The sequence below is a fragment of the Corvus moneduloides genome, chromosome 4 (assembly GCF_009650955.1).
Source record: "Corvus moneduloides isolate bCorMon1 chromosome 4, bCorMon1.pri, whole genome shotgun sequence".
NCBI classification, from domain to species: Eukaryota; Metazoa; Chordata; class Aves; order Passeriformes; family Corvidae; genus Corvus; species Corvus moneduloides.
This window is the reverse complement of record NC_045479.1, coordinates 63,483,672-63,498,739: the sequence shown is the minus strand read 5'-3', so window position 1 is coordinate 63,498,739 and position 15,068 is coordinate 63,483,672. Positions and strand designations below refer to the sequence as shown.

The window sequence follows — 15,068 nt, the reverse complement described above, 5'->3', positions numbered from 1 at the left end:
CATGAGGTTCTCTAAGGTAAATGAAAATAGGAGGTTATATTTTTCACAAGACTGATTGAAGTGGCAAACCTGTGGGGAAAGTAACATGTGACAGGATTATTAAAGATTTCATTATAATAGAAACAAGAAAGGACATGAATTAAAATGGCTGAACTATGACGTTTTCTAATTTTTAGCACTATGGTTTATAAATGTAGTCATTTTCTTCTGTCATAAGTTACAGTGTAGAAATAGTCATAAAACATAGTTAATTTTTTTTTTTCCCTTGCAGGAGAAAATAACATTTTAAGGGGGGGTCTAAAAAGAATTTTAGGTTTTTATCTTAATTTGTTTCTGCTTATGGAACTGGCAACACTAAACGGTAGTCTGGGAAAAAGGGAAGTTTTCAAGCTCGCTTTAATGTAAGATAACTACGGCTCTCAGTAAGTGTAAAGACTGAAACAATTTCTTAATAGAGAACCCATTGCTTCAAACGTTAAAAGAAAAAATTTAGTTGCCATTCTCAAGGAGACTTTCTTCCCATAAATTTACACTTTTTTTCAAATCTTTAATTAGTTTTATGCAATCGTTCTGATGTTGTTGGAGGAAAGAAAAATAATAAAATACGGCAGTTGTAGCTTGAAACCTAAAGTGATACAGAAACAGATAAATAAAGATTCTGAAAAAGTAAAGGCTTGCGTAGAGCATATCTAGCCCAATGTCTGTAAAACTGAGATTATGTTGTTTATTTACAGCAGTTGTGTAAAGCTTATGTGAGTCATTAAATAATTAATAACATGTGAGATTAACTAGTTCCTGATCTTTGTGCCAAGCAGGCATTTAGGTATGGGCTGGCAAAGTCAGTAGCATTCTTTAAAAAAATACAGTGGAGCTATGTTAAAGGAGAAGAAAAATAATTAATATTTTTTAATATCGGTTGATGTGGATTATGCTCTTTTAAACCCAAACATTTCTCCAGGGTTTCTCTTAAACTCAGAAGTGTTTGAGATGCATTGAGAGTGCTGGGATAGCTCAGAAATACATTGCAATGATATCCTTTTTAAAATGAGAGATGTTTTTGTTTAAATGATATTGTGAACTGAGCTTGCAGGGAGTTTTCTCCACACAGCAGTACTACACAGTGTTCCTTACCAAGAAATGTCCATTTCTACCAGTCAGAGGTGCTCAGACATGTCCTGGTTCCATATGGCTCTTGTGAGGAATCAGCAATGATTCCAAAGTCTGTAGGAGGGAAAGAAGTGGGAAATAGGAGATGTCCCTTATGAGAAGATGGTTTTGACCAAATTACTGCAGTAAAGAAGACTGCTGCTACAAACAAAAAGCTCTATATTTAGTTTATTGTATCTTTAGAGATTTAAAACTTTCTAGATTAGCTAAATATTTACAACAAAATCTGTCTTGAATCTTATTTATTTGTTGGCATTTACCTTTGGTTCTAATATATGTGTCTCCATTTTTCTTGACTCAATGTATGAGCATTTCAGCAAAATAAGAATGTATATGTGTATAGCTTCTTCCTTTTGGTTTTTTTTTTTGTTTTTTCAGTAAGTATTTTTAATCTCACCTTCACAAGTTACAGCCAGGAGCTGGAACAGCTTCCTGTTAATGACATGTCAGTAGACCCAATAGAAGAATGTTCTTGAAAAGGTATTTTTATGTTCATTTTAGTCGCAGAATGACTCTGATGTACCAAGGGTGTGCAAATTAATGAATAGTGAAATGATTTAAACGTGTTTAATTTAATTTAATTTAATTTAAACGCAAATAAGTGATCATGAATCTGCTGGTTTCTGTTATTGGCAAGATGAAAGCATCCATTTGCTGCAAGAAAGAGAGTTAAAGTAGGAGAAAACTGAAATACGCTGATTTCAAATGCCAAAAAGGAAACACCAGTTTGACCAAGAATTTTATGCTAAATCTCAAGATATGTGCTGTAGGAAATTAAGGTCATCCTGTAGTTAGAAGAGGAAGTTATTTAGGGTTTAAAAGTATTTTCTTTCATTTTAGCATGTCTCTCTTTCTTCCTGTGCAACCTTAATAAAGTCACTAAACTTTTGCTGCAAAATAATTTTCTTCATGTACAAACCAAGAGAAATAACAGCCTTTGTAAGTTTCTTGTGAAGGCAGATTAATGAAGACTCATTAAATGATTTCATATCACCAAGTGTAGTGTGAAATGGAATATACTACCAACTAAAATATATTTAGTTAGTATTGTCAAAATCAAAATCTAAAAAATTACTCATATCTGAAAAAAAACCCATCTCCAGGTAGATTTCAGGTAATGACATACTACTACACGCAGTTGTTTTCTGTTTTATTTCCACCCTCTGTAGGTAATTTCTTGCTTTAATACGTGTCACAGTACATATGCACTATAATCCTTGAGCAGGGTCTTTTTGTTAAACCATATATTTGCAAGACTTCATAATATTGTGGGAAGACTGGGATTTTTTATTCTTTTTGAATTAAAAACATGATTTTTACTTTAATGGTTATGACTAATAAACATATGATTTCATATCTTTCAAGAGGGAGAACATTTATTGAGAAAAATGCTAAAATATTCCTTATATGAGTAATTTCAACTTCATGGTAATCTTACTCCATGAAGACAGTCTTGGGGGAGAAGGTATTTCAGGCCTCTATTAGGTAGCTGATTTTGATGTTTTTTCATGGAAAGATGGTGGAAAAAAAAGAAAAAAATAAATCAAAATTTTTAGACTTGCTATCAGTACAAGTCTAGATCCATTAATAATCCATAGCTCAATATTAGTTTTGGCACACAGAATTTCAGTTAAATGGAAGCTCTGCAGCATATTTGACCAAGGTCCAGTTCTTATCTCTTACCTGAGTTAAAGATTTGAAATTAAATTTGGTGATTGTAAGTTTATTATAGGCCTTAGTGGATTTCTACTTCAGCTGAGAGTATCTCTGACTATTATTCATTTAAGTTCTCCTTTATAATTTTAATGTGTAAACAGAGGTTGATGGAACTGTTAGAAGTGTTATGGATTCATTGTGCGTTCATTGCCCTGAGAAATGTTTTATGAAGTATCCAGTTATTGACACTTGCCCATTCAAGCACAATTTATATGAAAAAAAGCATTCCTGTTTCTTTTTGGTAATTTGTTTTGAAAATAATGCTTAGTCTGCAGATAAAATATCTTAAGTTATGCTATGGCACAAAAAGCATTATAGCTAACTCAGTAAGTGACTGCGATGTCAAGGCCCTCAATTGCCACATCTATACACTAGGAGAAAGTAACAGCTAAGGAAAACATGAATTACTCATTTCAATGGTGTACCAAACATATGTGAATTTTCCAGTTTTATTTTCTCCTTTGATAAGAGAAAGGTAAGCGTGCATGACCCAACTGAACACAAATAAACAGATTGATGCAAACAAAGAAACAAGAAAGCAAAGCATCTACAAGGAACAGCAAAGATATTTATTGGACAGAAAATAAGCTCTGTTCTAGGTGTAAAGTAAGAGTGGGAAAAAATAAAGATGAATTAGACCTCCAGAGAACAAAACAAAAAAATGAATTATTTCACCACCTAAACAGAAATTGAATAAGGAGAGAAGAGAGGCAGTTCATTAGGAGGTGGTGATTAGGATTTGCCATACTCCAGACAAAAAAAATTTCAGTCAGGATCAATTAGAACCTAGTCATAGAGGAAAAATGACTAATGGGGGATTTTGTTTTTATGGGTTTTTTTATTGGTTGGTTGGGTTTTGTGTGTTGCTTTGTTTTTGATTTTTTTAATAAAAAACCCTTATTGCATCTGAGATATGGGAAAAAGCAAGAACTTTACTTGGTATGTCAACTGAAATATTGTAGAATTGAAATATGAAATTGCAAGTTTGACATCCAGAATGTTTAGTTAATTTATAACATCACAAGTAACACTAGTAATAGCAAATCTAGCTCATTGTAGGAGAAAAACACCTTTCAGGAAACTATTTCTTTATTTCCTCACCTCTTTAGAAAGCAAAACTTAAAATAATTTTTAAGTGTTGAGAAAGGAAAGTCAGAGACATGAATAGAAAATGAGACAAAATACAGCAAAAAGGTTTAAAAGGTCAAGCTAATATGATAGTTCTTTGATGGAGTTATTGATTTTATCAGCTGAGGAAGTGCACCACAGAATTAATCAGTCTGTAATTTATTTTGATGTTTGGTATGGAGAGATGAGAAGAGTAAAGCTGCTATATAGTAGTTTGTCAAGACCTCATCTGAAATTTTCTGTAATATTTTGCATGTTCAAGAGGAATGTAAAATTGGAAGAAGCACTTAGAAAACATAAAAAGCTGCTCAGCAGAGCAAAGTGCTTGTCTTACTGAAGTAGCTTTGCCTAATTACTTTAGCAAAATAAAGATCAATACATAAGAGAAGTTTTATTCACCCTCTACAGAAAGACTCAGGAATGAATGCCAGAGTGATAAAAAGAAATTTTTAAGATAAAAGAAGTTAAAGAAATGGATAAAACCTGAATATGATTCTATTAAGACTGGAAATTAATGACACTTCTGAAAATCTGACGGGTTCTGGTTTTAAGGGAGCAAATTGAAACTAATTTTAAGTATATGAATGAGGCTAGTTTGTATTTTCCCTGGGATTGTAAACTGAACTTGGTAGAAGGAATATCTTTCTAGCTAATCATTCCTATCCTGTATGTGATACATTCACATTCACTGATGTGTTTGTGTGCTACAGCCCCATTGACAGGAGTGGGATTCTTCTTGATATGAGTTTATGTTTTATTCCAGATTAACAAAGCATGTCAGTATATGCTTCAGTGCCAGTGAAGTCATGAGTTATTGAATTTAATTACTAAAACATGTATCTCTGTATAAAAAATACTTGAAGAAAGAAACTGACTTTTTTTGTTTAAACCTGGGTATAGATAATTCTATTGATATTTTAAGACTATAAAGATAGAATTTTAACTGTGAAAATTCTGATGAAACAGTGGAAAGATTTCTCCTCTCAAAAAAAAAGCTTTTTCTCAGATCTAATTCACAGTGTTGTGATTGTCATCAGTTCATGCCAGCCAACAAAACAGTGCTGATGCTAATCCATGATATAAAGCCATTATTATAGTATCAGAGGTGTAAGTATCTCTGTGAGCTGAGTGTTTATATGCTGATATGATATGTATAGAGAATTATGGTCAATTATTTTCAGTGTAGTCAATACTGTAATTTTGTGTGTGCATGTAATGTAAGTGAGGAATAGAGGAAGGAATACACAGATGTATCTACTTTTGTGTTTTAGCAGTTCCTATTAAAAACAGGGACCTCTTCAGGTTAGGATAATCAGTGAGAAATAAAAGGATAAATGTGACTTTGTTTTCTCTGAAGCTTTCATTTCAGAACATGGTGACTTTTTTATTTTGCTATCTATTAGATTTTTAGTAGTTCATTGCTCCATAAAGGATCTCCATGTACAAAGTGTCATGCAAGCTGTTATTTAAAGGCTGTTGTTGATTTAAAAACATTAAGTAAAGTATAACAAATCTAGACAATGGAGTGAAAGGCACGTTCCAGAATGAGGGAGAATTCATAAACACAAACACCTGTTCTTTCCCACATCAGCTGTTTCTAGTGAAGAAGGGCCTTTGCAGAAGAAGACAAAAATTTGTCAGTCCAAAACTGAAGGGTAGTTTGTATAGCAGAGTTTGCTACCAAAAAAAAAAAAAAAAGCTGATATGTTAAACCTTTCCTGACACTGGAGGAGAAATTACGTTTATCCTATTCCCCTCCCACTTCCTCATGTGTGTGTGTCTAAATTAATTTAGAACATAACTGTACAAGTTAATTGTTAATAACCCTTTTTATTTATGAGAAATGAGCTCTACAAAGCAGATAAAACAACACTTCTGCTATTTAATGTCATCTCATCAGTACAGAAGTGCAGAAGGTCACCCACCCAATGCACCGAGTATCCTCGAGGAAAGAGACATTTTGCAAAACAGAAGTAGCTTCCAACACATATTCTGTGTAAAACAAACCATGTACAGGAAAAAGAATGTGACTGTAGTCATCAAATACATTGCATAAATACGCTCAAACCTCCAAAAGGTTGTTTGCACAAAGACTGTCATAACCAAAAAATAAAACAAAACTTTATCGATGTAATGATACAAGAGGTAAGTACCTTGACAGTTTAATAGCATTAAGCTATTTTGTTTTGAATAGAAACCTTTTTACCCAGAACTCCAGAGCAATAAGGAATTTTTAATTTAATTTCAATTTTTAATTTTTAATTGATATTCCTTCCACCAATTAGGTGCCTACTCCTAGAGTTTCAGATGTGAAAGTCTCAAGAGAGAATTTAAAGTAGTGATTCTCTTTAGGAGTAACTGATGGATGGGGTGACACAGTATTTTAAGGCTATTTAGGTCATCAGCATCATCCACAGGGTGTACATCACCCAACATAATTACTTTCTGTAAATAATTACATAATTACTGTCTTTATGGAAAGGTCAGTAGTAAAACATTGTTCATTTCAAGCTCTGTAACTCCATTTCTGGTTACTGAAAATTAAAAGCCTTGGGGTTTCATATTTATTTTAAAAAATAATTTCTCTATTGGTTACATTGTTACCTGCCATCAAAAACATTAGTTTCTCTTCAGCGCTTGTGGGAAGACTTTACATTGGCACAAAGTGGATGCTAACCCCTTCTCTTAAGTGCAAAAAAACCCAGAAACATCAAGAAAGGGCCTTGGCTGCAGAATCCATTCACAGGAAATTTTACATTCTCTATTATGAGAAAGTGGCAGCATTTCTTCTGAATTCCAACTGTGCACATTCAACCTTTCTGTTAAAGTTCTATATCTTTGAATAGTAAGTTTCAGATACATTGTGGCATCATAGCGTTTTACCAAGAAAACCAATCTAGAAAGTCAGCAGTGTCACACCTATTTATTCTCATTTTAGCTTTCATACTGATTGATGCTTGAGGTGTTTTTCTGATTTGAGATTTTAGAATTGCTCAGTTGTTACAGAAAATTCTCAAAAATAATGCCTGATTTATTACAGTCTTTCAAAGGAAAGCATTTAAAATTTCTTAAAAAGCTATCCAGGGGGCCTTCTAATGGTCTTTAAACCATATGTGTCTTTCAAATAGATTCAGACAGATACTCAATGAGTTAGGCAGGAATTTCCAAATTATCTGACTCTGTTATCACCCACCAATGGCAGTGACAGCTGCTATCATTGTGGATCTATATTCGTGCACCAAAAGAGAAGTGTAATCTCTCTTCTCACTTTCTGAACTGGAACCTACATATTATTATCTTCTCATTTCCCTTATGCACTTCTCACTCTCCCTCAGATTTTTCCTCATGCCTGAAAGAGCCCCAAATCATCCTTTCATTGCTTTAAGGAACATCCAGTCTAAGCCACAGTATAATCATCTCAATACAAGCAGAGCTAAAATCTGTTGTATTTTCTAGCTGGTACAGGCATGTCACATTGATCTGTTTCTACACCTCACCCGAGGAACTAGTCTTTTTAGGTAATAAAAATTTTGTTCCAAATCACACAACTAAGATGATGGAAACATCTAATGAGCAGATTTCCTTACAAGAACTCCTCATCTATGTAAATGTTAATATATGTGGAATTTATTTATTACCAGCTTTGAGCTTGTCATGAATACCATGTTCAGAGCCTGCCTACTTAGTGTCATTAGCTTTACATATCAGACACTACTAGGACTTTTCTTTCTTTATATTTTGCTTACCACTATCATAATAATCCTTTCCCTCAAAACATCATTTTGGGATTACAGATCTCTCAGTGAGCACTGCTTCCGTCAGTACCAAAATAGTTCTTTGGTCACATCCCATTAAATAGTGATGGGAACCCTAATGTTGCTTTGGTCTCACTTGTGGCCAACAAGGCTGCACCACTGTAGAGCTGTGGTTTTGCTTTGATCTTTTTCTGAGTATATTCCAAGCCATGCATTTGATCTATTCTGACATCTACCCTGGGAAAAAATGTTCTTTTCTGTTCACCATTTATACACACAGGCCAAATAAGCATTTTAAATACAGATGTCTAGCTACATGAAGTTGGAGTTCCCCCCCAGAGTCACTAGTCTGTTAATTCACCTCTTGCATTCATGATGCTAATTTCACTTTTCCTTTGTAAATTTTTCTTTTCCTTCAGCTGGTATTTTAAAATATTTGACAAAGGTAGTTTGTTCAAAAGTTAAAATCTTTTATACACCAAATTATTAAGAAAACTTAGTTCGCATTGAAGTATATATGAAGGAAGCTGCATTACTTGTAGTGATTTTTGCATTCAACATTTTTATATGGAACCTTTTGTATATATTATGTGAGTGATCTTCAATTGTTTCTAATTCCAAAGGGGGCTGAAAGAAACCTTTGGAAAATGAACAGAGCTGATGTTAAAAAACAGGCAAGGACTGAACTGCATTCAGCGCTACAGAATGTAGATGAGAGCAGATGGAGCTATTTTGTGGCTAATTCCTCAAGAGGTGAACAACTTGCCACCACTTCCCTGCCCCAAATGAGGTGGAAAAAAATGGAAAATATTATCATCACTAGTGCTGTTTTCCGTTGACTCTTGTTCAATGGAAAGTGAAACTGCCTGCAGTAGAAGTTAATGGAGTTTGTCTGCTCTCACACACATCCACTCAAACTCCATGGATCATACTTAACCCTTAACTTATTTTACATTTCTTCATAGCTCTCCAAATGTGATAAAGTTACAAAGCTATAAAACTCAAGGTAAACTCTCCCTTTAAGTCTGGCTTTTCTGAGATATGCTCTTTGCAGAGACATCCATTTTGGATGTCAAAAAACACCCTATAGCTAAAGAGACTGACAAAATCTATTTGTCATATTCAAGTAAAAAGAAACTGTCATCCTTTTACCGTGAGGTAGAAATGAACAGGGGAAAAAGCAGAGTTAAGTATCTTATTGTATGCTAATGAAAGCCTGAGATTGCAAATATTTCAGCTACAACTCCGAGACATTTTTTTTCTTTCCTAGTCTTGAAGACTTAAAGGATCTGTCAAGCAGCTTCTGCCCAACTGAATCTCTTTTGTTTTCATACAGTACTCATAACAAGGCACTGACATTTATTACACCTTCTGAACTCCACTGTATACAGCTGATCATAAAGATTACACCGCCAAAATTATAATTAATATAATCCTGATTTAGTTCCTGTGCATACCCTGATTTACTGCTTCCATTTTCTTTGAGTCACATTAAAAGAGAATGCTTGCCATAATTTAAATAATCTAAAGTTATGTACAGCTGGTTTTTATTAAGTGTTTGCCAGCCTGAATAAATGACATGCTTTCTTTGGCATGTCTTGATAAGGCTGTGGTAAAATATATACATTATGATTACATGAGTTAGTAACCAAGGAAACTAAATTGGTATTGTGCCAGTGTCCTCCAGGACATATATAATTAAGGGCCTGTCAGGTTTTCTGAGAAAGATCTCCACTGTCTCAGGACTTAACAATGTCCTTGTGAAATTCTGATATACAGACTGAAATGTACGAGGTGAGAGAGCACGTACTGCATCAAATGTAACACACTTGTCTTTGTCTGTGAAGGTGTTCATCAGCAGACTATATACACAGTTTTTATATTTGTCAATTTGTCACTTTTTGATGTCTGCTCACTGAAAGCAAATGCCTCAAAAATAGTCTTCCATTAACATTGAAGCCAACAATTTCACTGAAATCAGAAGCTGTTGAAAACATTGGGCAACTTCCCATTGGATAAGATTGTTTAGTTTTAGAATTATTTTAGATGTTCTCTACATTAAGACCTTCATTTATTTCACCTAATCTTAGGTGAAAACCCAGTTGAGTTTTACATGCACCCTCTTTGAATTTCAGTCCTATGGGCACCTTTTGTCAAGACAGAAAGCAAAAGTATCTTAGGTAAGGGTAAATTGTATGTCTCTTTGAAGACCCTTAGAGAAAAATCATATCCACTTGAATACCTGAACCTAAATTAGATAGGGAGTGCCTTTTTCCCCTTTCGTTTTACACTTATTTAAAGCTGATGCCTTTTTTTTGTTTTGAAAGTCCCTTTATCTCCCCATTTCAGTTTAATCCAGCTAATGGTCATGTTCCTCTTTAAGATAATTTTTAGAAAACACGTGCTTAGATATTCTTAACAGCCCTGGTTACCCAGTCCATTTTGCCAACGGTTTTCCATAAAAGCCCTCCACAGATATTCCCTTGTGAAGGGCCTATATTGACTAGGAACAGGTATGTAACAGTGAGTGCTTCTATTTCTACCCAGGGAGTTCTAAAATTTTCTTGTCTTAGTTTTATGAACTCTTGCAATCTGATTATTTTCTGGTTTTTGTTTTTGTCATGCACTAAGGCTGTATCCTGACATACAGTTAGAATAGTGACTTAACGCTTCCCTCAAAGCAAGCAGTTGAAACTTGACAGCTTCGTAGTATTTATGATAATTTTAAAAGAGCACATACTGCAACTCAGAATTAGTTTGCTGTGAGCCACAAATAAAATATTGATGAAATATGCTCATAGTAAGAAATCTTAGAACATCATTTTTCTCTAACTGGAAAGCATGGTGATTTCCCACTAATCTGTGTCACTGGGTAAATTTGGGTACATGCAAAACTTGTCTTGCATGAAGGAGTAAATTATCTGACATTGCATCTATTTATTAAACATATGGTTGCAGAAGAAGACTTCAGAGCGCAGAAGAAGAAAACACAGCTTTGTCTCAAGGTGCTCATTTCTCTAAACAACAGCAAACTCTGCTTTATTTTCCTATATTTTCAGTGATCAGAAATGGCATCCTGGTCTGAAATGGATCATGCAATTACTGAACACACGAAATGCTCAAAGTCACTGGGTCATAGCTCCTAAATTGATGTGTGTGGAACAACCCCTTCTCTTGCATGAGTCTGAGGCAGGATGTCCAGAGTTTGCTGCTTGTAAGTCTAAGTGATTTCTCCAGTAAGTTCCTAAAGAGGTAGAGGTATAGCATAAGTATATATAATGTTTGTAATTTGAAATATCAAAAATAAATACAATGATCCAGTAGCTTCTATGTTGCCACATTCATACTTTTCACAGGTAAGAAGTTCCATAGTTTTGGGACTTTTTATCAACTTGCATTTCAATACAGCATTGTTTTTTGTAAAGAACCCATTTTTGGGTTTTGAAGTATTTAGACAATTGGGTCTGTTATGAACTTTCAACTTTTTGTTAGCTGGCCATGATGGGAGTTGCACATCTGCAATCAAACACTACAGAGCAGAATCAAGGTCGCTTCTGTCATGCAGCAGAGACCAACATGAAAAAGAAAGGTCATTGTTATTTCCACACACTATACCATAAATATGCAGGCACTTTAATATTTTTCTGTCTGCATGCTCCACAGTTGCATGAAAATAATACGGCACAGCACAAAAATTGTATCATAAAATTGTTCTGAAACCTCCTCCAAGCTGTTGTCATGGCAAAGGAATCTATTGAGAATGCTTTTAATTCAACAATGTTTCAGTGGGTTTAAAAAATGTGAGTTAGAGCCAGACAGAAAATGTTCATGAGTGAATTACCACCTGGCATCGTCTTGTCTCTGTCTCGTCTCTGTGTATTTTAGATCCTGTTTTTCATCATAACCCCAGTACTAGGAATATTGGAGGGTGAGGTCCTTCTGCTTTGTACATTGTCCGAGGTAATTGCTGGACAAGTTGCAGTGTAATAACAGTGAGGAAGAAATCACTCCACTGATGCCCCCAGTCCTTATATAGTGTGTGGAAAATGTTGCCACACTGGGAGCCTTATTCTTTACATCTCTGAACCTGAAAGATGTAAAATTATCCCTGTTTGGACTCTTTTATGGCACAACTGGAGCAATTTCAGATTACTTCTGCTTATGATTTCAATTTAGGAATAATTTCAAAATAATCTCCTTGGAAAAAAGTTAAGAGCATTAATTTTCTCTGTAATTTTCACTGTTTGTAAGGAAGAAAATAAAGAGATGATTGGTCATTCCTCTCTTCAGTGTGGCAGCTGACATCTCTGTGCCAGCAAGCACAGTTAGGGAACAGATATATTATATGAGCATTTCAGAATCAGTAATAACACTAATTAGTTTTCTCTTTTCCTGGAGAAAAACCTGAGTAACCCATCTTTGTGTCTGTGCAAAAAAAAAAAAAAAATTTAAGATCCAACTGCTGGAAATAGAAATCTGAAATATTCAGACTGGAAATAAAATGCTGCTTCCCAACAATGAGGGCAATATGCCACTGTTCTTAGAATAACTGATCAGAGAAAAAGAGAAATTCATTTTTACTCACAATCAGTAGTAGCAGAATCACGGAATGGCTGAGTTTGGAAGTGACTTCATGGACGTCATCTCCTCCAAAACCCCTGCTCAGGCAAGGCTATCCACATTGCCCAGGACTCTGTCCAGACTCCATCACCTGGAGTCCTTCAGATCCTCCCCTGCCAAGCAGCTTTCTGGGTGGGTGTGCCCCAGAACTGGTGTGTGGGGTTGTTCCTCTGCACTTCTCCTTGTTGAATTAGCCATCCACAAAAATTGGGAACCTTTTTTAATTTCTTTAAGTACAAGATGATATTTAATTTCATAATTGGAAAGAATAATTCTTTTTACTGTACATTAAATTATTTGCTGAGGGTGCACTGTATGGGTTTGTCAATACGATGAGATTAGTTGTTCTGGCGTAACAAATGCCAAAAATGTGAGATGCCCAACATGAATCAGCAAAAGTGGTTTGAGTTTTAGAAATATAAATACATTTTAGTACTATTCTGATTTACTTTTCATTCATGTTCAAAAAATAGATGAAGTAGATATTACCAGCTGACCAAATCTGTAAATTAGTTTATCATTTCATGTCATGCATGAAGTTCAAAGCAGAACAATAATGACCTAATGGTTTGGTGTTGCCATGTTTTAAATGGTGGTTAAGCATTAATTGACTTATCACAAAGTGTTTATAGGAAAATGTATATTAAAAAATAAAGTAGGTTTCAATTTTTTATTATGTTAGTTATATCTCACAATATAAGTAAATACTCTTATTATAGTTGACTCATGTTTTTATTTTTTAAATTTCAACTTTAATTAAAATTTATCCATCAGATGGGAATTAAAGATGTGATATCCTGTCTTTTCCTTGTAGGAGACTGGAAGGGTTGAAGGCAATACATAGCATCTCTCAGCAAAAATATATGATTTACACCTGGTTTAGAAGTAGTGAGTCTTAGTCTCCTGTTTTCAAATATGTAAGAACATACCTGAACACAGAGGATGTCAGGTTTAGCCATTTTAATAGAAACAGAAATGGTCAGAAGCATTCTAGATCTTAATTACTGATGACCCCATTACTGACCTGGAAAGTAATTGCAAGAAAAATAGTATTCTGCTTTCTAATCTGAACCCTAGCTGAATTGCAACAAAGTGCATGGCAGAGGGAACTGGCAATTTTTTGAGTGAGGAACTGGATTGTGACAACAACTGTGGCTCTTCCAGGTCAACAAAAGATGTCTACTAGACATGTATAAAGATAATCCTGTCACCAGGAAAGTGAAAAATAAATATGAACTGAATGGGCAGCAGGACAGTTTGAAATTGAATGCATGTAAGAGCAGTGAAAGTAATGAGAGGATAGGTAAGTGATGAAGAAAAAAAGTTGTAAAATTCAGCTATTTTACTTGAGAGAGAAAGCAACTAAGAAGTGTGGTGAGGGCGTTATCTGAGATAACTGCATGTCAAACAACTCTCCCAGTCCTTGTGGAACAGCAGTACATCCTTTTCTTGACTCTCCATTGGCATGTAACCCAGCCCTGGACCAAAGGAGGTGAGTTAAATGGATGCACTGGGAGATCATGATGAAATGAGCATTCCTGCAATGGGTGTAGTGATCAACCTCTGTGTGTGATGTAACCTTTGATTGTGAAGTGAGCTGCAGAAGCAGATTAAATTGTAAAAGTGCAGTACTAAGCTAAGAGTCTCTTTGTTGTAAAGAAATAAAATTTCTTGGTGTGGTTGTCTATGTATCTGCGCTTATGTGTATAAAAATCCCAGACCAGTAGGATATGTGTTCCCAGTACCCCAGCTGCACACTAAGTGGAGCAAGGATACTGTGGTGCAGGATAGCAGAGAGATTATCGAGTTTGTAACAAAGCAGTTCTATCATGCCTTACATGACTTACAACACCTGATTTCTATAATACATCAGAAGAAAAATTAGTATTGACTTAATCCTAATAAAAATGCAGGCCTTGAAAAATAGTTGAGTGTGAGGAATAGTATCCATAAAATAATTAACTTTTCTTTATGATGAATCACAAGTTAAAACTTCCTTTCTGTCGCCTCATTTTTAAAAATAGAGATGTCAAGGAAATGGGGGAAGAGTTAAAAATTATACTAGAAATGAGAACTCAACTTAGTGTTTAGTTAATCATAGTCATAGAAATGTCACAAGTGAGCAAGCTTTTAAATGGTCACGAAGGCAAGAACAGGAACACATCCTTTTGGAAAGGACAACGTTGTTTTGAGTGGGGACATTATTTGCTTTCTTCTAAGTTAAGAGAACTTCATGAACTCTAAATAGACTCATCTATACTGAGTCATTTATCATTTTTAGTTGCTTCCTTGGGAAAATGAACAAAATGTTTGATGGTTTTAAGATGTTAAAATGTCTTGTTGTCTGACATGTCTGACATCATTTTTTGCTCTTGAATTTCTGCAATGTTATAGCCTACTTGAACAAAAATGTGTGGTGAAGTCTTTTATTTATAATTTCCCATATTTCCAGCAGTCAGGCATGGCATTTTATAATTTTTTTAAGGCTTTCTGGTTCTTTTTGTCCTTCTCAATGCACAAGTATTTTCAAGATGTATACTAATTAGTAAAGTGACTTTTCCCCTTCATCAAAAGTAGCATAAAGATTCATTTAAGGGACATGGGGTCACAGAAGCAGTGATATTATCCAGGGAGATGATAAACAGGAGCAGTGGGTATGGACATTCCATAGTGTTCTGGGTA

General features: G+C 34.7%; 1 protein-coding gene across 10 annotated transcripts in view; it reads left to right on the top strand.

Annotated features, from left to right (window-relative positions):
- The window catches only part of MAGI2 (membrane associated guanylate kinase, WW and PDZ domain containing 2), a 726,260-nt gene that overhangs the window by 240,889 nt on the left and 470,303 nt on the right, over positions 1 to 15,068 (top strand). The gene's annotated exons all lie outside the window — the stretch shown is intronic.